Source organism: Piliocolobus tephrosceles, chromosome 12 (assembly GCF_002776525.5).
Source record: "Piliocolobus tephrosceles isolate RC106 chromosome 12, ASM277652v3, whole genome shotgun sequence".
NCBI lineage: Eukaryota > Metazoa > Chordata > Mammalia > Primates > Cercopithecidae > Piliocolobus > Piliocolobus tephrosceles.
In genome coordinates, this window is record NC_045445.1 from 36,270,366 (window position 1) to 36,292,625 (window position 22,260).

At 39.7% G+C, this 22,260-nt stretch overlaps 1 protein-coding gene and 1 pseudogene across 2 annotated transcripts in view; one reads left to right on the top strand and one right to left on the bottom strand.

Annotated features, from left to right (window-relative positions):
* Positions 1-1,466: 1,466 nt before the first annotated feature.
* On the bottom strand, positions 1,467-5,000 carry LOC111536093 (annotated as a pseudogene).
* Positions 5,001-13,713: 8,713 nt separating this feature from the next.
* The window catches only part of KLHL13 (kelch like family member 13), a 204,856-nt gene continuing 196,309 nt past the window's right edge, over positions 13,714-22,260 (top strand). The window contains exon 1 of one of the 2 annotated variants that reach the window (XM_023202373.1): positions 13,714-14,072. The gene's annotated coding sequence lies outside the window, so the exon portion shown is untranslated. The remainder of the gene's footprint in view (positions 14,073-22,260) is intronic. The other variant, XM_023202374.1, reaches the window with a different exon arrangement.

A 22,260-nucleotide genomic window follows, 5' to 3' on the forward strand; every position in this document is an offset into this window, starting at 1 on the left:
TTGTGAAAGTTCTTTCACACAACCCAGAGGGGAATACAAGGATACATTTAATGTGAGTGGTGATATCCCGTGATTAACCAAACCTTTCTTCTGGCATTGTGTGCAGCATGATGTGATGTCGTTGCTTTGCATTATGATTTCTATCAGGACGTACATTATTTAGTTTGCTAGCCCAATACAGAGTAATGTTAAAATTCCTGTGTGGTCTTTGTTTTAAAATGTTTTTGTGTTAATCATATCACAAATGTAGTTAAAAGCTTGAGAAATGAATTAGTATGAGGTAACCTAAAATTTGAGCTACTCTACTGTGAATTTAGGTCAGATACTCTCTTAGTAACTAAACTGCTAAATATTGAAACTCCTTCTTCCCTGAAGGCATTCAAATCTTAGTTTTGGTTGGACATCTTCCTGGTGGCTGAAAGCTAATGACTATGGACATTCCTAAAGCTATTTCCCCAAGTGTCCTGTATTTTTCTTTTCTTTAACTTCTCATTTACTCTTTCCAGTTGTTTGTGTTTGATCAGTTGTTTTCTAAATGTTCGCTGTCCTTTAAATTGTTCAGTAAAAAATTTGGATTTCTTGATTAGAGAATATTGCATTTATAAAAATTGTTTTATTACATATGAAGTTAAAGTTATCCATTAAAACCTAATTTTGGTTTCACCATAGTATATTGATAATGTTCTTATATGGAATACATTTATAGCCATCACCTAGAATCGTGCTTGAGAAGGGACTTAACAAATACTTCCTTAGTTACTTAATAAAACCCAATAGCAAACATACTATGCAGAAATTGTTCTCTTTTAACAAATGCCATCATATCTTCCCTATTTTCCTCCATTCACTACTTTAAAAACCATAAAAATATAGTTTTGCTGATTTAACTCCCAAATAAAAAATATAAATTCTGAAAGAATACATGAGAAATAAATAATGATAGTTATGTAGGAGGGTCATCCTAGGTGGGTAGGACAGAAAATTTTAACTAGATAACTAGTTAGTTAACTAGATAACTGATTTTTATTTCGCTGATTTTTTTTTCCACTATGAAACTGATTAACTGATTTTTTTTTCACTATGAAAATGCTTTAATGGTGGTGTCTGTACAGCATGGGATGTGGACAGGGAAAACAGCAAGTGCACACACAGCGGGGCAGGCTGGGAGTGAATAAAGAGTGCACACCTTTCCATGAAAAATGAAAAAAAAATTAAAAGAACTAATGGTCTGTATATTGGCTCCCAAGGACAAGGAAACAAAGGGAGTGGTGTTTGGTGAAAAAACTTTCTAAACAGCTAAACTGTTGTAAATTCTAGCCTTTAGGAACATCCATGTAGTATTGTTCAGAGTTGGGTAAACAGTTGCTGTTGGTAAGTTGAAACAGCACCAATTCTAGTTAGTTAGTTAACTAGTTAGTTAACAGCACCAATTCTAGAATTGGTGCTTTCCCTGGTGACTGGAGGCTCTAGGCCACCTCCTCCTTGGCCTTCTCCTCGAACTCGTCCTCCTCCTCGAACTCATCCTCCTCCTCAGCAGTACCAGCACCTGATACTGCTGGTATTCGGACACCAGGTCGTTCACGTTGCTCTCGGCCTCGGTGAACTCCATCTCGTCCATGCCCTCGCCTGTGTACCAGTGCAGGAAGGCCTTGCGCCAGTACATGGCGGCGAACTGCTTCGAGATGCGCTTGAACAGCTCCTGGAAGGCCGTGCTGTTGCAGATAAAGGTGGCAGACACTTTTAGCCCCCGGGGCGGGATGTCACAGGCAGCATTGTTTTCTTAAAACATTGATAATAAACTCAACTCATAACTGGTCAATTCTGTACACAAATGAAAAATAGTGATAAGTATAACTATTGTTGTACTCAGACTTAAGATTTTAGCATCACTTAGTCATTTAAAATACTAAGACAGATCATATCATTGCCTTGCTCCAAAGTTTCTTTTTATTTTTTTCTTTTCTTTTCTTTTTTTTTTTTTTGAGATAGAGTCTTTGCTCTTTTGTCCAGGCTAGTTGTGCAAACTTCACTTGCTGCAGCCTCCACCTCCTGGGTTCAAGTGATTCTGGTGTCTCAGCCTCCCGAGTAGCTGGGATTACAGGTGAGCGCCACCATGCCTGGCTAATTTTTGTGTTTTTAGTAGAGACTGGGTTTCACCATGTTGGCCAGGCTGGTCTCGAACTCCTGGCTTTAGTAGAGACTGGGTTTCACCATGTTGGCCAGGCTGGTCTCGAACTCCTGGCCTCAAGTGATCTGCCTGCCTCGGCCTCTCAAAGTGCTGGGACTACAGGTGTGAAACACCGCACCTGACGTTTTTATGGTTTCTTATTGCAATTAGAATAATATCAAAATCTTCTGATATGGTCCACAGACCCTAAATGATTTTGTTTTGATCGACCTTTATGACATCATGTTCTACCACTCTGCCATAATTTACCATTCTTCAGCTATAATGGCTGTTTTTTATTTTTTCAATGCACTGAATTAATTCCCACCTCAGGGCTTTTCACTTACCATTCCTTCTCTGGAATCATTTTCCCTCGGATCTTTGCTTGGATGACTTCCTTTCAACATTCAGAGCTCGGTATAAATTTTACTTCTTAAAAGCAGTTTTTCCTGACTACCCCTTCAGAATTAGTTTCTCCCATCCCAGATCACTCACTACGTATACTGCTCACTTACTATTAAACATTTCCTTGTTTTATTTTGTATGACACATATCATTACTTGGAATTATCATGTTATGATATTTCTTGATTATTATCTTACCTTACTAGAATATAAGCTTTTCAAACTCATAATTTTGTCTCTTCTGCACCATCTCGAATACATAGTTGGTACTCAATAAATATTTGCAGAATTAACTAACTAAATGCCTGGCATACTGAGTCTTGATCCAGAGACCTTCACTTGTAAGATGAAGAGGTTGGATCATCTTTAAGGTTCTTTCCAACTCAAAAATTTAATACTTTTTATTCATATAATTTTTAAAAATTAATTTATTTTTTAAAATTACAATCTATCTATTAAATATCTATCTATCTACCTATCTATCCATCCATCAATCTGGAGACAGGGTCTCACTCATCTGCCCAGGCTGGAGTGAAAATGATCAAATGATCCTCCTACCTCAGCCTACCAGGTAGCTGGGAATACAGGTGCACACCACCATGCCAGGCTATTTTTGTTTTTTATTTTTAGTATAGACTAGGTCTTGCTCTGTTGCCAAGGCTGGATTTGAGCACCTGGGCTCAAGCAATCTTCCCACCTCAGCCTCCTGAGTAGCTGGGATTGCAGGCAGGTGCCACCACTCCTGGCATAACTCGGTTTTTATTTTTATTTTTGAGACAGGGTATTGCGCTATTGCCCAGGCTGGAGTGTAGTGGTGCTATCTCGGCTCACTGCCTCCTGGGTTCAAGTTATTCCCTGCCTTAGCCTCCTGAGCGCCTGGGACTACAGGTGCCCGGCACCATGCCTGGCTAAATTTTATAATTTTAGTAGAGATGGGGTTTCACCATGTCGGCCAAGTTGGTCTCAAACTCCTGGCCTCCAGTGATCCACCCACCTAAGCCTCCCAAAATGCTGGGATTAGAGGTGTGAGTCACTGTTACCAGACTCAGTTTTTAAATGGTAAGTTTGAACATGGAAGAAAGAGCTGTCAATAACAAGGAATGTGGGGATAAATTGATATTCCATGTATAACTTTCCTGTTGTAAAGAGAATCTTCCATAGTAATTTTCAAATACATAGAGTGTAGGTAGCGATTAGGAAGAGGGATGATGATGAAACTTAAATTGAAAAAAATAGATGTTCTTTTTGGCCATGTTTGTACCCAAGTATCTCAAGTAAAAGTAATATAATTTATTTATTTTTCCTGTTTCACTGAGAAGGCCAGAGCAAGGTGGAAGGTGAGGGAAAGCCCTCCCCTGAGTGACAACAGTATACTAACATTTTCATAAAAATGTTGTAGCATAGGCTCTGGAGATGCCCTGCCCAGGATTGAAGCCCATCTCTGTCTCTTAATACTTGTGAAACCTTAAGGAAGTTATGTAACTTCTTGTGCTTCAGATCTCATCTCTGTGAAGTGGGAACATTAACGGCATCTACCTCACTGGATTGTTTCAAGGACTAAATGAGATAATGTTTTTAAAGGGTTGAGTGCAGTATCTGCCATATCATAGCACTCAATAAATAATAAACTCAACTCATTATTCTCATTATTAAGAATAATCAAGGAAATATCAGTGGAGGTCAAACCCAAGAACGACAAGTACTGATTGGTGAGCAGGTTGGGGTGAGGACTGAGATGGGAGGCCTGGAAGAGTTCAGGACTTTTCTGACACTCAAATGAGGCTACACTTCTAATTAGCAGAGTGTTGACGTTGAGCAAGATGAGTGTGGATACTTAAAGATCAGCCTCTGGCTGGATATAATTTATAATGTAAGGAAACAGTTGTAAAAAAACCAATTTTACTAAAAGTGCCAATAAATTACAAATGCCATTGAAATGTAATTTCCTGTATCTTGGATGTATGAATGTGGGATTTATACCAAAATTCTGTATTTAGGCAGCTAAGGTACACAGGGCCTGAATAAAAAAGAGCTGCATAGTTAAAATCATTCATGTTGAGCTAAGGTACACAGGGCCTGAATCAAAAAGAGCTGCATAGTTAAAATCATTCATGTTGAGTAGACACATCACATTCTGAAACTTTTTAATCCCTGAAATGAAGTGGTTATTAGGAAGTTTCAAGAATTATCTAATCAGAATGCAGTATAGCTTCATTAATGTGTACTTCACTAGTTGAGAATCCGAGAATATTTAGACAGAAACTGAGAGTTTGCCCTATCTGTGGAAAAATAAAAGCATTGCCAAGAACATCAGTATTATAGACAAGATCGTATCAGGAGAGTATAAAGAACTTAGAAGAATAAATACCGTTGATGTCCTCTTTTAGGTATAGTTGATAAGCTAATATAGTTAGTCCATCACACAACATAATTCTTTAGTGACTTGAGTTAACAAATTAAGTCAACAGTATTTATTTGTGCAGTCCCAATGTGACAGGCTTTACTTCAGACACTGGGATTCAGTAACAGAACAAGACAGACCTGGTCTTCATGGGGCTTATATTCTAGCAAGAAGATAAATAATGGTTTACATTAACAGGATGACATTATGATTTGAGGAGTACAGGGTGCTTTGGGAATATTACAGAAATACTCATTCTAGTCTAAGGTATCAGGAAAGGTCTTCTGGAGAAAAGCACCAAGCTGAGACTTAAAGACTTGTGGAAGTTGTCTAGGCGAATAGGGCTGGGGAATAGTGTCCTTACAGGAAACAATATATGAGAAGACTTGGATACCTTACTTGGCTGATTATCTTTCTGATTAATATAGCCGGTCTATTAAGGGTTTCTATGAACTCTTAGCCAATCTAATTTGCATTTCTCTATATACTTGAAAGTAATGTAATTTTTTTTTTCTTAAAAACTTTCTGTGGTTCCAAATCTTCACAAATGTAGACAAAATATTGTTTTATTTTAAAAATGTGTTCAGTTCTGGGCAGGGTGTGGTGGCTCACACTTGTAATCCCAGCACTTTGGGAGGCCAAGGCGGGCGGATCACGAGGTCAGGAGATCGAGACCATCCTGGCTAAGGCAGTGAAACCCCGTCTCTACTAAAAATACAAAAAATTAGCCGGGGGTGGTGGTGGGCGCCTGTAGTCCCAGCCACTCGGGAGGCTGAGGCAATAGAATGGCGTGAACCGGATAGGCGGAGCTTGCAGTGAGCTGAGATTGCGTCACTGCGCTCTAGCCTGGGCGATAGAGCGAGACTCCGTCTCAAAAAAAAGGGTTCAGTTCTAAACTTGATACACTCAGCAAGCAGCTCTTGCTGCCTATCTCTCTTCCGACTGGTCAGGAGTATAACTGCTGGTGTTTCATGTGCAATGCAAACCCTTTATAATTTTCATTTTTTTTTCCTATAGAACGTTTGGTATAGTATGATGCCACTGTAATTTATGAGTGGTATTTAACAAATTCTCTAATGTATGGACAATAAAATGGCATTTTCTCTACTCGAGAGGCGGGGGAGGGAGGCTCGCTTGAGTTCAGAAGTTGGAGGTTACAATGATTTATTTATTTATTTATTTATTTTTGAGACAGAGTTTCACTCTGTTGCCCAGGCTGGAGTGCAGTGGCACCATCTTGGCTCACTGCAACCTCCACCTCCCAGGTTCAAGCAATTCTCTTGCCTCAGCCTCTTGAGTAGCTGGGATTATAGGCACGCACCACCACACCTGTCTAATTCTTGTATTGTTAGTAGAGAAGGAGTTTCACCATGTTGGCCAGACTGGTCTCAAACTCCTGACCTCAAGTGATCCGCCCGCCTCGGCCTCCCAAAGTGCTGGGATGAGTGTGCCCAGCCTACAATGAGTTCTTATTATGCCACAGCACTCCAGTTTGGGTGACGGAGGGAGACCTTTTCTCTAAAAATAATAAAATAGCCCCCTGAACTCCAACATCATCCATGTCATTTTCTGTGTTCATAGGGTGTTGTGTGAGGGGAGCAATGACCCCTCTTGTATTAGGTGGCATCCTAAATTTCTTGCTACTTACAACAGTGTAGTTACTTATAGTGAGAATGATATGTCCTTTCTTCAATTTGATTAAAAGCTAGTCTTTCCCATTGTTCTCTGTTTAATGGTCCTAACTTCAGAGCATGGGTGGAAAACTATGTGGTAGGGTGAAAACAGAAGATAGGAGGCTTCCCTTCTCTTAAATTTCTGGATGCCCCGTTATGCATTCTACTAATTATGGTAGAATTTGAGTTTACAATGAGAATCATGAAATACATTTTTTATAGCAAGAGGAGGCCTCAGGAGGTCTTTTGGTGAGACCTTAGAAATTGTGGTTGCCTACTTGATGTCTCTAGCTTTTACCATGTATCTCCATTACAAATGCTAGGTGATTTTGTTAGAACTCTTTCAGTTGCAGATAACAAAAGCCTTCTTGGAGCTAACTGAAACCTCAATACTGACTTGAAGTCATGACCACTATATCCTCAAGTTATTATTATTATTATTATTATTATTATTATTATTATTATTATTATTATGACAGAGTCTTGCTGTATTGCTCAGGGTGGTTTCCAATTCTTAGCCTCAAGTGATCCTCCTACCTCAGCCTCCCTGCTAGCTGGGATTATAGGTGTGAGCTACCATGCCCGGCTTATTTTCCCAAATTCTTAACAGCTATGCTAAGATTTTCTCCATCTAGTTTAGATTCAATCTAGGCCAGAGATTAGTTCATTGATCCAGAACTGGGTACCTGATACCAAAATGGCCAGTCAGAGATAACTCCAATGGAATATAGAGTTAGGTTTCAGAGATTTCAGCCTCAGTCTGTCTGGTCTGTTGAATAGAGGAGATAAAACCCAGGGATATGTGACCAACTGAGTCCTATCATGCAGCCTGGAAAGCATAAAATCCCCATCTGTGATAAAAGGGAATAATGAAGTAGATTTCCTGGTACTGTGCAGAAAAGAGACAGAGATAGTCCTTCCAGCACTCTAGTCCCTGATTCCAAACCATTCCTGAGCCTTGACTGTATTCCTGTCTTTGTATTCTTGTTCACAAAAAGGGAGTAAACTAGAGATACTGCAGTTTGTCAAGGCACATGACTAATTTTAACAGCTTTATTGAGGTATCACTGACATACAATAAACTGTGCATATTTAAAGTGTACAATTTGATAAATATTGACATGTTTTGTGAAAACATTACCATAAAAGCAATAAGGAATATACTTATCATCCCTAAAAGTTCCCTTGTACCCAATTGTCCTTTCTGCCCTCCCTCCGATCTCACCCCAAGGGAAACACTGATCTGCATTCTATCACTACAGATTCATTTTCATTTTATAGACTTTTATATAAATGAAATAATACACCGCATACTTTTTTGTGTGCCATCTTTCGCTTGATATAGTTATTTTGAGATTCATCCATATTGTTATGCATATCATATTGTAGTACATTCATTCCTTTTTATGGCTCTGTAGTATTCCAGTGTATGGATGTACTAGTTTATCACTTCACTTGTTGATGGACTTTTGGGTTGTTTCTATTTTTAGCCAAGAACTAATACATCTGCTATGAATATTAATGTACAAGTCTTTGTATGGACATATGCTTTCATTTTTCTTGGGTAAGTACCTAGGAGTGGAATGGCTGGATCATATGATAGGTGTATGTTTAACTTTTTAAAAGACTGCCAAACTATTTTCCAAATTGAGTGTACCGTTTTTCATTCACAGTAGCAACATATGAGAGTTGTAGTTCCTTGCAGAAACTTATTACAATTATTCTTTTTAGTGCTAGGTATTCTAGTATATTGTAGTGTTATCTCATTGTGGCTTTGATTTGCATTTCCCTAATGACTAATGATGTTGAGAATCTTTTCATGTGCTTGTTTGTCATGCTTTTTTGATATATCTTCTTTGATGGTGTCTGTTCAAATAGTTTACCTGTTTTTTTTTATTTGTTGTTCATCTTCTTGTTATTGAGATTTGAAGGTTCTTTATTCTGTATGCAAGTCTTTTAATATTAGATATGATTTTTGCATATTTTCTACCAGTCTGTAGTTTCTTTTTTCTTTCTGTCAACAGTGTCTTTTATAGAAGAGTTGTTTCTTTTCAATTTTGATAAAGTTCAACCTATTAATTTGTCTTTTTGTGGATCATGCTTTTGGTGTCATAGCTAAAAAATCTTGGCTTAACCCAAGTTCACAAAGGTTTTTGCCAAAGTTCTGGGAATTTTATAGCTCCAGATTTTACATTTAGATCTATGATGCATTTTGAGTTAATTTTTGTAGATGGTATTAGGTGTGGATCTTAGTTCACATGGATGTCCAGTTGTTCCAGCACCATTGTTGAAAAAAGCTATCCTTTCTCCACTGAATTGCCTTTAAATTTTTTAAATGGACAAATAATACTTGTGTATATTTGTGGGATACAATGTGAGGTTTTGGTCTATGTATACATTATAGAAAGATTTAATCAAGATAAGTAACATATCCATCACCTCACCAACTTATCTTTTTTTTTTGTGGGAGGAGAGAATTTTAAAAATCTATTTTGGCAGTTTTGAAATATACACTATTAGCTGCGGTCACCATGCCATGCAATAGGACACTAAAACTTATTCTCCAGTCTAACTGAAATTTTGGACCCTTTGATCAACATCTTCACTTTTCCCATGCTTCCTACTCCTTCCCCTGCCTCTGATAGCCACTTTTCTACTTTCCGTTTCTATGAGATAGACTTTTTGAGATTCCACATATAAGTGAGATCATACAGTATTGTCTATGTCTGGCTTATTTCACTTAGCATAATTTCCTCCAATTCTTTCCACGTTGTCATGGATGCAAATGACAGAATTTCTTTTTTTAAGGTTGTATAGTATTTAATTGTGTATATATACTACATTTTCTTTATCCATTCATTCATCGATGGATTTTTAGATTGCTTCCACGTTTTGACTACTAAACTACTATGAATAATGCTGAAATAAACACTGGAGTGCAGATATCTCTTTAACATACTGATTTCAATTCCTTTGAATATATACCCAGAGAGTGGAAAAGGATCTGAACAGACATTTCTCAAAAGAAGAGATACAAATCGCCAATAAATATATTTAAAAATGCTGAAAATCTCTAATCATCAAGGGAAATGCAAATTAAAACCACGGTGAAATATTACCTCACAGCTGTCAGAATGGCTACTATAGAAAGGATGAATAATGGTTATTGACGTGGATGTGGAGAATGCTGGTGGCAATGTAAATTGGTGTACTTACTATGGAAAGAAGTATTGCTTTTGAATATTTGTTGAAAATCACTTGCCCATATATGTTGTGAGTCTGTTTATGGACTCTATTCTGTTTCATTGATCAATACTACACTGTCTTGAATATTGTAGCTTTACAGTAAAAATTGAAATCAGGTAGTATTATCCCCCTAATGCTCTTTTTAAAAGTTGTTTTGGCTATTTTAGTCCATTTCCATATGAACTTTAGAATCAGCTTGTCGATTTCTACAGAAAAAGCCAGCTAGTATTTTGATCGGGGTTGTGCTGTAACTATAGATCAATTAGGAGTGAATTGACATCTTAATGATATCAATTCTTCTGCCCTATGAATACAGTATATCTCTACATTTATTCAAGCCTAAAGTTTTCAGGACAGGTCTTACACCTCTTTAGTCAGATTTATCTCTAACTTCTAAAGCAAGAACCTTCTGTGTATGCTACTCAATGCCCTGTGAGGGTTTTTTTAAATAGATTCCATTCAATAATAGGTTCCATTCAATAATTGATGAGATGAGTGTTTTGAAGAAACGCAAATTTACCAGAGAGACAAAATGTATCCTGAATAGTTTTCAATTTGTTATTTAATCAGAGTTAATGCAGTTGAAATCTTTTAGTTTCACATTAGGCACACAGCAAGCTTGCAAATGCTTTTAGACTGATTAGAGATCAGCTACCAGCTCTGTGCACTTTGGGGTGTGTGTGTGTGTGTGTGTGTATGTATGTTATGTGTGTGCCCACATCTGCCTGTATGGTCTCTTAGTTAATTTTTATAATTGTATAATTAATTGATACTGTCAAATATTTGGGGCATGGAAGGCAGAATTCTAAGATGGTCCTAAGATTCTTGTCTCCTGTTATACATTCTCCACTTCGGTGTGGTTGGGACCTGTGAATATGCTGGGCTATCACGCTTGTGATTAGGTTACATTATGTGGCAAAGGTGAAGAGATTTTGCAGATGTAATCAAGGCACACAGTTAATTTTTGAATTAATCAAAAGGGTGATAATCTTGGGAGGGCCTGACTTAATCTGGTAAAAGACCTTAAAAGAGGCACTAGACCCCTCCTGAGGAGAAAGTTGTTTTTCTGTTGGCCTTGGCTAAGCAGAACAACCATGTTGTCAACTGCTAATGGAGAGGGGCTGCCTCTAAAGCCAGTAAATGCTACGGGTCTTAATTCTGTAACTGCAAGGAACTGAATTTGGCCAACAATCTGAATGAGTTTGGAAGAAGATTCTGAGCTCCACATGAGGACACAGCCCAGCCAAAAGCTTGATTGCAGCCTTGTGAGACCCTGAGCAGTGCACCCAGCTAAACCATACCTGGACTCCTGACACATGGAAACAGATAATTAATGTGTGTGTTTTTAGCAACGAACAATAACTAAGTCAATGGATACTCTAGCTGGCATTTGAAATGCTCCCCATTGTATTCATTTGCTAGACCTGCCATAACAAAGTGTAACACCATAGACTGGGTAACTTAAACAACATAAATTTATTTCCTTGTAATTCTAGAAGATCAAGGTGTCGGTAGATTTGGTTTCTTCTGAAGCCCCTCCTTGTCTTGCAAGTGGCTGCCTTCTCACTGCATCCTCACATGGTCTTTCCTCTGTGTGCATATATGTCTAAGTCCTAAACTCTTCTTAAAAGGACACCAGTCATATTGGATTCGGGCCCATCTTAGAGACATCACTTTAACTGAATTACCTCTTTAAAGACCTTTTCTCCAAATACAACTTACTCTCCCATATGTTATCTTATTTGAAACCCTAAACAATGCTGTGGGGCATATCAGACCAGTATTATTTTGCTCCTCACTGGGAATTTGGGAAAACAATCTCAGAGCACTAACTTAATGTCACATAGTACATAAATTGTCTTCTGACTCCAAGTCTAGTGCTCTATCCAGTAGATTAAGTATTCAGATAAAGCACCCGAACCCAAACAAACAGCAATGGACTTCTATTGGATAAATATATTTGTAATATCTTACTGCCAGTTCTTTTTCTTTCTTCTTCTTCTTTTTTAACTGAGAATCTGTGCAAGCTACTGGTAGTTCAAATGCAGATCCTATAGTTGTCCCCATCTCAACAACCTTGCTATGAGGGTTTTCTCTTTGTGTAGATAAGGCCTGCTTGGCCACACTGGATTGTCCCATTTTTACTGGCCTTTCTGTGGGAGAAACTTATTATAAACTAACCCCACTTGAACCTTTTTATGGCAGGATAAAGCAGTGACTCGAGTGTACAGCAGCTCAGTTTGTACTTTTTTTTTTAACTTATGTGCCAGGTTTTTGATACATGCTAAAAGTGATTGCTTGAAATATATCACCTCAGTGAGATTGTAAACTTCTGTAAAAGGTGCTTTCTACCTAATAAGCATTTAGTGTGTAAGGTAGCTGTACAATAATTATTGAATAAGCATAGTGGAGAAGCCAATGGATGCATTCCTGTTAACAAAGGGGAATTGGGTTCAATACACTTGCAGGTAAAAGGTAATAATGCAAATTCTATGTATATTTGGAGTTCTTTGAATATTTGGTAAAGTCCAACAATGTGGTATTATCTTTAGTTCTAGCAAGTTTTTGAGTAGCTGATTATTCTCAAATTTACCTAAAACCTTCTACTAGAATTTCAGTGTATGTAAGTTGAAATACAAAGTCAGCAATGTTGAAGATCTCAGATCCCAGAGGGAGAAATCCTAGAAAACATAAAGATTCCACACTCACCGCATCACTTCCTTAAGAAAAAAACAAAAACAAAAACAAAAAACAGCCAAAGAAAAAAATCACAACAGTGATTAAACTGGTTGCTAAGAGCAAACTCCCTTTATTTTTCCAAGGAGGAGTCTGGAATTATAAGTAGAAAGGCAAGGAAGGGCAAAGGAAGAGGTGTAAGAAGGTGGCCCCAGGCTGTAACCGTCAAGAAGGCAAAGAATGAATAGAAGACAAGCAAGGGGAAAAACAGGCTTGACGGGGGTTTTTGTTGGGGGCTAGGCTGATAGAACAGAATCAAGATTCTGACTTAGAAGAGCAGTCCCACCAGAGTTGGGAAGCAGTTCGCATAGTTAAGAGCCTGGGTGCCAGAATCACACCGCTTGGGATCCTGAGTCCCGCTCTGTCACTTACTATTTACGTAACCTCTGGCAACTTGCTTAACCTATACACCTCAGTGTTGTCACTTGTAAAATGGAGACAGTAGTGTGTAACTTACAGAGTAGCTGTGAATTAGGTAAGTTGAAGCTTCAGTGCTTGGTTCATAGCAGACGCTCAGTAAAATGTTAAACAGTTATTTGTAGTTTTTATCCTTCCTCTTTCTTAATGTGTACTGCAGCAGGGAGGGGGAGGGATGAAGCGCTTATCCCACTAGAAGAGTGGTATTTGTGTGAGAGCGTGGGTCAGGCTTATTTTGAGATGTGGGCCCCACTGAGGTGAGGTGGCACCGCTTCCAGAGCACACCCTTTGCCAGGGCCCCGCCGTGACTATGAGGAGGCCGAGGCCACGGCTGGCAGAATGCACGGGTGGACCTCCTTGGAGTGGCTAACCCGGGGCGGCTGCACTGTTGTCCTTGGATACTTGACACTTTTCACTTTCTCTGCCTCCCGGCACTAGAAGCCTTGTGGGCTCACACCCGACCCTCCCGGTTTCCGAGGCGTGAGGGCCACTTAGCGGTCATTCAGCTTCAGGGTCCGGCCCTGTCAAGCTTTGGCTACAGCCTGGGAGTTCCGTTGGGACCCCACACACTGTCCTAGCCACAGCTCCCCGCCACCCTGCCTCCCGCGCAGGCGCCGCCGGGGCCACCCCCGCCGCCATGTTTCCCCCGCCCGCGCTCTCCCTCCCCCCACTGCCCCCTCCCTCCCCAACTGGGTTCCCGCCCCCTTCCCTCAGCAGTCCCCCTCACACCCTGGTGAGGTCAGGCGGAGGCTCTGCCGCTGCGGCCGCAGTAGCTCAGCTTCCATTCCCGGGAAGCCTGGAACGGGGAGTTTTGAAAATAACTGGAGCGGCATTCGGGTTAGGGTCCGTGCTCTCCGCTTGCGCCAGGAGAGGGTGAAGCGGCCGGGACTAGCAGAGGGTGCGAAGGTGCGGGTGCTGGTGCCTCGCAGCAGGAGGGAGCCCCGGCTGCGCCGCGAGACTCCCTCTTTGGCCCTCGGAGCGCAGCACCCGGCGGACAAGCGGCGCGACGCCAGGACGCGGCGAGCAAGGTGAGGCAGGGTCCCGAAGTCACAGGGGCTCCATCAGCCGCTTCCCTGCCTCCGGACCTGGCGCTGCGCGGTGCGCGGCGAGGAGTTGCGATCTGTACCAGGGGCAGAGGAGCAGAGGAGCAGGGAACCAGCTTCGTTTTGCCCGCCGCCCCCTCTTTTTCTCCCGCGTGCTGGTGCGCGCCCTCATCCGTGCACCTTCGCATCCAGTTCTCCCGGTCCTTCTGGCTCCGTCGGACGCCTGGGTTCTTCTAGGACCCCAGAAGCCGGCTTTCCTGTGCTTCTTTGTCATTTCTCCAAGATTTTCTTCTCTGGGCTTCGCTGTTGCTGCCCTGAAGGTCTGGGGTCCCTCTGCCCGCCCCGGCCCCACTATCTCTTGCCCTCTAACAGTTTCTGCTTTGTGCCTCCTAATCCATCTCTCCTTCAGAAGCTTCTAACTTAGGAGGCTCCTCTGCTGGCTCCCAAGTCAGGAGCACACTCCTCTTCTTCCTCGAACCTTTTAACTTCGCTCTGAATGTCTTCAGCTCTGAATATTTTGACTTTTTTTTTTGTTTGTTTGTTTAATCACAGTTGACTAATGATTTTCGTGGAGGCTTATAGTCTAGGCTACAGTTTACTGAAAGTGATGAGATTATTCCTTCACTAAATAGCCTTAGTAAATATCAACTAGGGAACTTTAAAGTTTCTTTCTAGGTTTCATTAACTTAGCCCAAGAACAATAGTCACTTAAAATGTATGTATATATGTTTGTACGCAATCTTCGTACGTGGTCCTAAATCTGATTCTTCCCTGGCTGCTGAGCAGGCCTGAGAAAGAGGATTGGTGGGGCTTGTGATGCCTGGCTCCATTTCTCTAATTGTAAACTGGGATGTTCATAGTTTTAATGTAGTCAGAGGACCTGAGTGGTTTGGGATAAAGTCGTTCAAGTTAGCATAGGCTGGTAACTAAGCACATTGAATGGAGACTAAGAAACGCTGGGATTTAAAACTGTCTCTGGAGGGCACCTGCTTTTTAAACATTTATTATTTTTTTTGAAGCCACAGTTTCTTAACAGTAGATTTCATATTTGTATAAACCCTCTAAAAGCAATGTATTTTAAAACCACGTAGTTACAAAAAAGACTACTCACTCTTAGCGATATCACTTTCTCCCCATGTAGTTGTGGTGTTAGCTCCCATACTGAGGTTCATTTGCTCACTTCCATACTGCAATTAGTGTGTGAAGAAAACTGAATGGAGAAGCACACAGTGGAGGCAAATACCAGTGAACAAGCACATGCTGACATATGCAGCTGTGTTTTTGGAAATAGGCTGTATCTAGTGTTCAAATTTAAAAACTGAGAAAAATGAAATAATTCAGCATTTATGACATCATTTTACATCTAAAAATATGAGCTCTCTTAACTGCAAGTTCTTATGAATAGCCTCATACTTAACGGTAAAAGAGTTGTTTGCCTGATATGTGACCTAGTGTTGCCATTGACACAGTGTGCACTGATTGGCAGCAATCTCAGAAGAAACCAGGTTGTGAATGAAGATAATGGCTAAATTTCACTGTCCCGGTGGCACTTCTTATGGCATTGAGATGAGAGTAGTTTCTGCTGCAACATCAAATGATGTATTTAAAAAACAGATAAATAAGAACTTCAATTATTAAAAAGGCCAAGGTTTTTAATCTGCCATTTTTATAAACACACTTCAAAAAGTGTAGTGTGATTATATAAGGCTTAGTTGATGTTCTGCAGAAAGTAGTTTTCACAAGAAAAGTAAAGCCTATTGCTTATCCATTTAGTTAGATAACTTGCAGATGATTTGTAGTTTCCCAATTGATTTGGTAAATTCCTGGGTTTACTTGAGGTTTATTAAGAAATGGAATGTAGTAGGGAAAGGGTACTTATTCTAATAGGCCCACCTTTCTAAATCTGTAATTTTCTTAGCAAACCATTCTTAAAAGACATAAAAACTTACAACTTTTTCAAGGAAAAGAGTTTATACTATTTTCTTACTTTTTTCTTTTCGTGATTGTTATTGATACAAAAATCTAAGCTAAGATTGCTAGTAATGTGATTGCATAGTAAGACTATATTTGCCAGGAAAAGAATAAAGGTGGATGTGAGTTAGCCATAAGCATTTTGCTCTAAATCTTCAATATGACTCAATATGTGTTTGATAGTCCATCTGGTACACCTAGAGATTATCAGACTGGATATCTCTGTTATTACTAAATGTAACTGCACTTATTTATTGGATTATCTTCTTTCTCATTTTATTTACATTTCACATTCTCTTTCTTCATGTAATTTGACTTGCGGTAGTGAAATGAGACTGACCAATTTTCAAATTGTTTGATTTTTATTGATGTTTGGTAAACCACTAAAACCTCTTGAAAATATTTTTTTTCTTAAATCCACTGATTGAAACCGATGTATTTGTATTGTTATGAAATAATACAACAAATTTCCAGGAATTATTTCAGAAAATGTGGAAAGACTGTAGAGAAATGAATAGCCCCAGAGAAAATATCTCAAAATTATAAAAATGGCTTTCTCAAGTTACTGATATTCACAACAATCAGTTTTTTGTATCATTCATTCATTTACTAATTTATTTTACAAAATCTATTGGATACTTGTGTGCCAAGGCCCTGTATTAGGCACAATGATAAACCTTATAAAGCATGATCTTTGCTCTTGTGGTTATATTCTACAGTGCTTATATTCTACCAGAGAATATAGACAATAAACAAGCAAACAAATGAAGAAGATCCTTATAGACTGTAGTAACAGCAATGAAAATAAGTAGGGGAATATGATACAGATAACTAGGAAGGGCCTATTTTAGTGTCGGAAGTCAGAAAAGGCCTCTCAGAGAAGATGATTGAGCAGAGACCTGAAAGAGAAGAGAGAATAGGCCTACCTTGTCAGGATCTGGGAGAACATTCCCCAGATAACATTCTTGCAGAGAGAAGAGTAAGAGCCAAGGCCTTGAGAGGGGAAAAAGAGACTTGGCGTTTTTGAAGAGCAGAAAGCAAGTCAGCATGACTGGATCCTAGTGAGCTGGTAGTGATTAAAGAAGATGTTACAGAGCCTAGAAGCAGCTCAATAACAGATAAATAGGACTTGGAGGTCCTGAGAAAGAATTTGGGTTTGATTCTTAGAACAATAGGAAGCCACTGAAGAGTCTTTCCTGGGGAAGGTCATTGGCTTAAAAAAATTATCCAAGGAAATTAAAAAAAAGTTTTGCAGAGGATAAATAGAATGTCTACTCACTCAGTCATTTATATTAATACCTGAGGAAAAAAAAAAAAGACTGTATGATCAATATGCTAAATAATCATGTAATCCAGTTCCTCTACTCTGTTTAGGTAAGGGGGTGGGGGAATGGGAACACTGAGGTGAGTATGTTAAAAGGCAGTTTACTTTCCACTGTCACGTTGTGACTTGTGCTACAAGGTAAGTTGTCACCAACTTTATTAAAAATCAGATCATTGTTCAACTTAAGAATTTATTTTTCGAAGAATGATGTCTTATTTTCTCATGGAAATATGTTTCCTTTGGAAGGTTGGACATTTTATTTGTGTATAAAGGAATAACCTAGGTTTTAGAAAGGGCCTTTGGAATTTTAAGAAGGGCTTATCATTTTCTTTTACCTGTTGCCTCTCCAACATTTTCAAATGGCCATACTTTTATTCCTTGAGAGATTAGGGCTACTGTGTTTCCTGAAGCTTCAATGAATTTATTGCCCTAAGCCCTTCCTTGAAAGCAATCCAGCTTTGAGGTCTAGTTGGTCCCAAATAGGAATGCAGATGATTATTGACATTCCATAGGAGTAAATCCTAATATTGTGGGGGAATAACATGCAAAATAACCTTGATCAGTGCCTGCAGGATCAACTTCCTCCTTAACTGAGCCACTCAAGCAAGGATCCTCCATGATTTGATCCCAGCCTACTTTCCCATATGTCCTTATTATTCTCTTTCACAAATCTCTATTGGTTTAAACTGATTTTCCCCAGTTTGGAACTTTTGTGCTTAGCATTATTCTTGGCATAGAGTAGGTGCACAGTAGGTGCTTGTCAAATGGATGCCATGTCTTTCTTTTTTGTCATTTCGAATCCCAGGTCCTATTACACTATTCCTCATTGAACTAGATCTCCCTATCTGAAGGTGAACAGCACTTGCCCTGTTGTGTCACAATTATGCTTATTTTGATGCCTGGCCATCTCCCCACTTGCCTCTGGCTTCATGAAGGTGACCTAGACCTTATCTGTTTCGCTCACTGTTGTATTCTGAGCACCCAGCACATGGTATGCACTTTGTAAATAGTTATTGAATAATGAATAAATGCTGTCTTGTGATGTTTCTCCTATTAGTTTTTTGATATTAGATCATTTAATACTGGTTTACTTTTCATGTGTTTGTCTGGTATTCTGAAGTGGTTTCTGAGAGAGGTTGTAGAGCATACTTGCTCAGAGTTCAAGCTCTGGAGCTAGGCCACCTAGGTTTCAATTCCAGCTAGGAGACTTAATAGTTGTGGGACGCTGGGTGAGTTAGTAAACCTCTCTGTACCTCAGTTATCTTATATGTAAAAAAGGGATAACAGAACTTGCCTCTTATGGTGCTTGCAAAGATTACATGAATTAGCTAGGCCCACTTTTTCTTTTTATTTCTTTCTTTCTTTCTTTTTTTTTTTTTGTTGAGACGGAGTCTGGCTCTGTTGCCCAGGCTGGAGTGCAGTGGCATGATCCCGGCTCACTGCAACCTCTGCTTCCCGGGTTCAAGCGATTCTCCTACCTCAGCCTCCCGAGTAGCTGGGACTGCAGGTGCATGACACCACGCCAGGCTAATTTTCTGTATTTTTAGTAGAGACGGGGTTTCACCATGTTAGCGATGATGGTTTCTATCTCCTGACCTCGTGATCCACCCGCCTCGGCCTCCCAAAGTGTTGGAATTACAGGCGTGAGCCACTGCTCCTGGCCTAACTTTTTATTTTTAGTAGAGACGGGTTTCACCATGTTGGCGAGGCTGGTCTCAAACTCTTGACCTCAGGTGATCCACCCATCTTGGGCTCCCGAAGTGCTGGGATTGCAGGCGTGAGCCACCTCCCCCAGCCTAGGCCCACAATTTGTTTGCAATTTTCAAGTTTCAGAAGCTCTGAAAACTGATAAAAATGTTATTTGGTAACTTAGATGCCAAAACTCATGTGGTGGCAAAACCTGACTTAAACTGGCATAGGGTATTTATGGTCTTTGTTCTACTTAATGTTGATCTTTATTTTGTTTTGCTATAGAATTGCTAATATGTTTATTGGGTTGCACCATGGACCCTAATGGTGTATTACATAACATATGGTATATGAAGTTTATTTCCTGTCTAAAGGTCTGGACATTTCTAAATTCAGAAACACATCTGGTACCAAGATTTTTAAATGAGATTGTACACTTTGCAGTAAACTGCTTAAATCAGGCCTTGCACATAGTATGTTGTTGCTGTGGGTGGTGATTAGGGAGGTAAATAAACTACTTTATCTTTCCACAATAGCTTGCTCATAATAGTTACCATGTAAATATGTACTGATTGACTCATGCAGTAACTCTGTGAATAGAGGACTTGCTGAATGGTCCTCTGTCATAGGGAAATAGATATGGCAGGGTCATGTAATTGAAATGAGCCAAGACTCGTCTGTTGGTACTCTCATCTGATACCATTCAGAGCACTTTACTTTTTGTTTTTCTGTTGTTATTTAAACCAAACTATGCTTCTTTAGCACAAGAGAATCTTTTGTGGAGGCGGGGGTAAGAAATTCAGTTAAGAATTTATTTAATGTGATTAGATACTTATTTTTTTTTTTTTTGTAGTTGTTGAACATTTGTTGAACTGCTAATGTGTATAGAAATCTGTATTAAAAGCAAGAGAAAGCTGGGCATGGTGGCTCACGCCTGTAATCCCAGCACTTTGGGAGGCCAAGGCGGGTGGATCATGAGGTCAGGAGATCGAGACTATCCTGGCCAACATGGTGAAATCTCGTCTCTACTAAAAATACAAAAATGAGCTGGGCGTGGTGGCATGTGTCTGTAATCCCAGCTACTCGGGAGGCTGAGGCAGGAGAATCGCTTGAGTCAGGGAGTCAGAGGTTGCAGTGAGCCAAGATCGGGCCACTGCACTCCAGCCTAGTGACAGGGTGAGACTCAGTTTCAACAACAACAACAACAACAACAACAACAACAAAAAAGCAAGAGAAAGGAAGAAAACAAATGAGACATGATTCCTGACCTTCCTTAGCCCCAGCGCCCTGCATGGTTACATGGGAACATGAGTGTGCGTTACAATTCTTTATTTTCCTCTGCAAACTTGACATCATTAAGATTAAAAACATGCAAAGGAAAACCCAAGAGTTAATTGAAAACTCTTCTTGGTGTCCATGATATGAACTGGGTTTTAATTATCCTAACAGAACCCCCCACGGTATTATCTTTATATAACATCTTGATAGCATTTTCCTTTCTGACTAAACTAAAACAAAATGGATTTTCTTCTTCTTTACCAATATACAATTGGTATATTTTCTTAAGTTTTTGTTTTTTGTAGAGATGAGGTCTCACTATGCTGCCCAGGCTGATCTTGAACCTCTGGCCTCAAGTGATCCTCATGCCATGGCCTCCCAAAGTATTGGGATTATAGGCATGAGCCACTGTACCTGGCCTGTTTTTTTTCTTTTTTCTTTACTTTTGTGGGGTTGCCAGTAATTATATGTCTCAAAGGATTTTTTCTGCAATTTTCTTGCAGTTGAAAACTAGTCCTTGAAACCATCCTGCCAATTCATTCAACAAATACTTACTAAGTGCCTATTATATTCCAAGCATTGTGCTAGTCTAAACAAATAGAATCTCTATCTAGTGCTCTTTCCATTACTTTGGGTCCTTTAAAGTGGAGCACATGTACTGATTGAGCTGGGTGGTGACAAGGTAGTGCGCCCAGGAGCCGCAAAATAAAGCAGCTTGTATTTTCTTGAAGCATCTGTTTTACACAGAGATTTAGGAGAACGTTAACTGGTAGCTATTTAAAAATCTTTAAGCAAATTCAGATACATGAATTTGCCTTAGAATGCAATATTCATAGAAAATTTGAGGTAAACCCCAATATTTCAGAGAAAGTCTCTGCTTACAAGGACAGCTGTGGTAACCCTGAGATGACCCTTTGGAAAACACTGAGGTGGTGCTGTACTGCCCGAATCTGTTCTTTTAGTCAAACACCCAAACATTTTCATAGCCATAAATTCCCATGATGACCTGTGGAAAAGTTAATGGACATTAATGTTTTTCTCTGTTGTGCAATTTCAAGGGTACATATTGGCTACCCTTGGTCTAATGGTCTAAATCTAAACATGTGTTGAGTTCTTACAGAGTTTTAAATGTTGGTGGGTAATGGCTAAGGGTGACTATGAAGGACCTGCCTAGGGAATGATATCTTAAGATTAGAGGTTATTAGGCCAGACGCAGTGGCTCACTCCTGTTATCCCAACACTTTGGGATGCCTAGGCGGGAGCATTGCTTGAGCCCAGGAGTTCAAGACTATCCTGGTCAACAAAGCGAGACCCTGTCTCTATAAGAACAACAACAACAACAACAACAAAAAATTAAAAAATTAGCTGGGCATGGAGGCACACGCCTGTAGTCTCAACTACTTGGGAGGTTTAGGCAGGAGGATCCCTTGAGCCCAGGAGTTCGAGGTTGCAGTGGGCTGTAATCACACCACTGCTCTTCAGTCTGGGTGATGGAGTGAGAACCTGTTTCAAAAAAAAAAAAAGAAGGGTTAGAGGTTATTAGAACACAAGGACCACGAACTTAAAGCAGCACAGTTCTTGGTGTCAAAGCTTTGCCTTGTTCTGTGCACACTTGCCTGTCTCACTGATTTGAAGTTTACTTTTGCTAACTTTAAAGTTGCTTTCATTTACAACATAGAATACAAATTGCTTTGTTAATTGCTGTCCACTGAAATAGTTAATACTAGAAGAAAGTTGTCAAGGATTATGTGCTTTGAGGTTGATAAAAGGTTTCTACAGTTTGAGATGGTTTTGAAAATAGGCCAGCAGAGCATTGGAGGAATGCCTGTTACAACGTGATGGTTTAATTTGCTCCAGATGAGAAAGATGAAGAAGAAAAAGGCAGTGAAGAAAGGGAGTGAAAGTAAATGG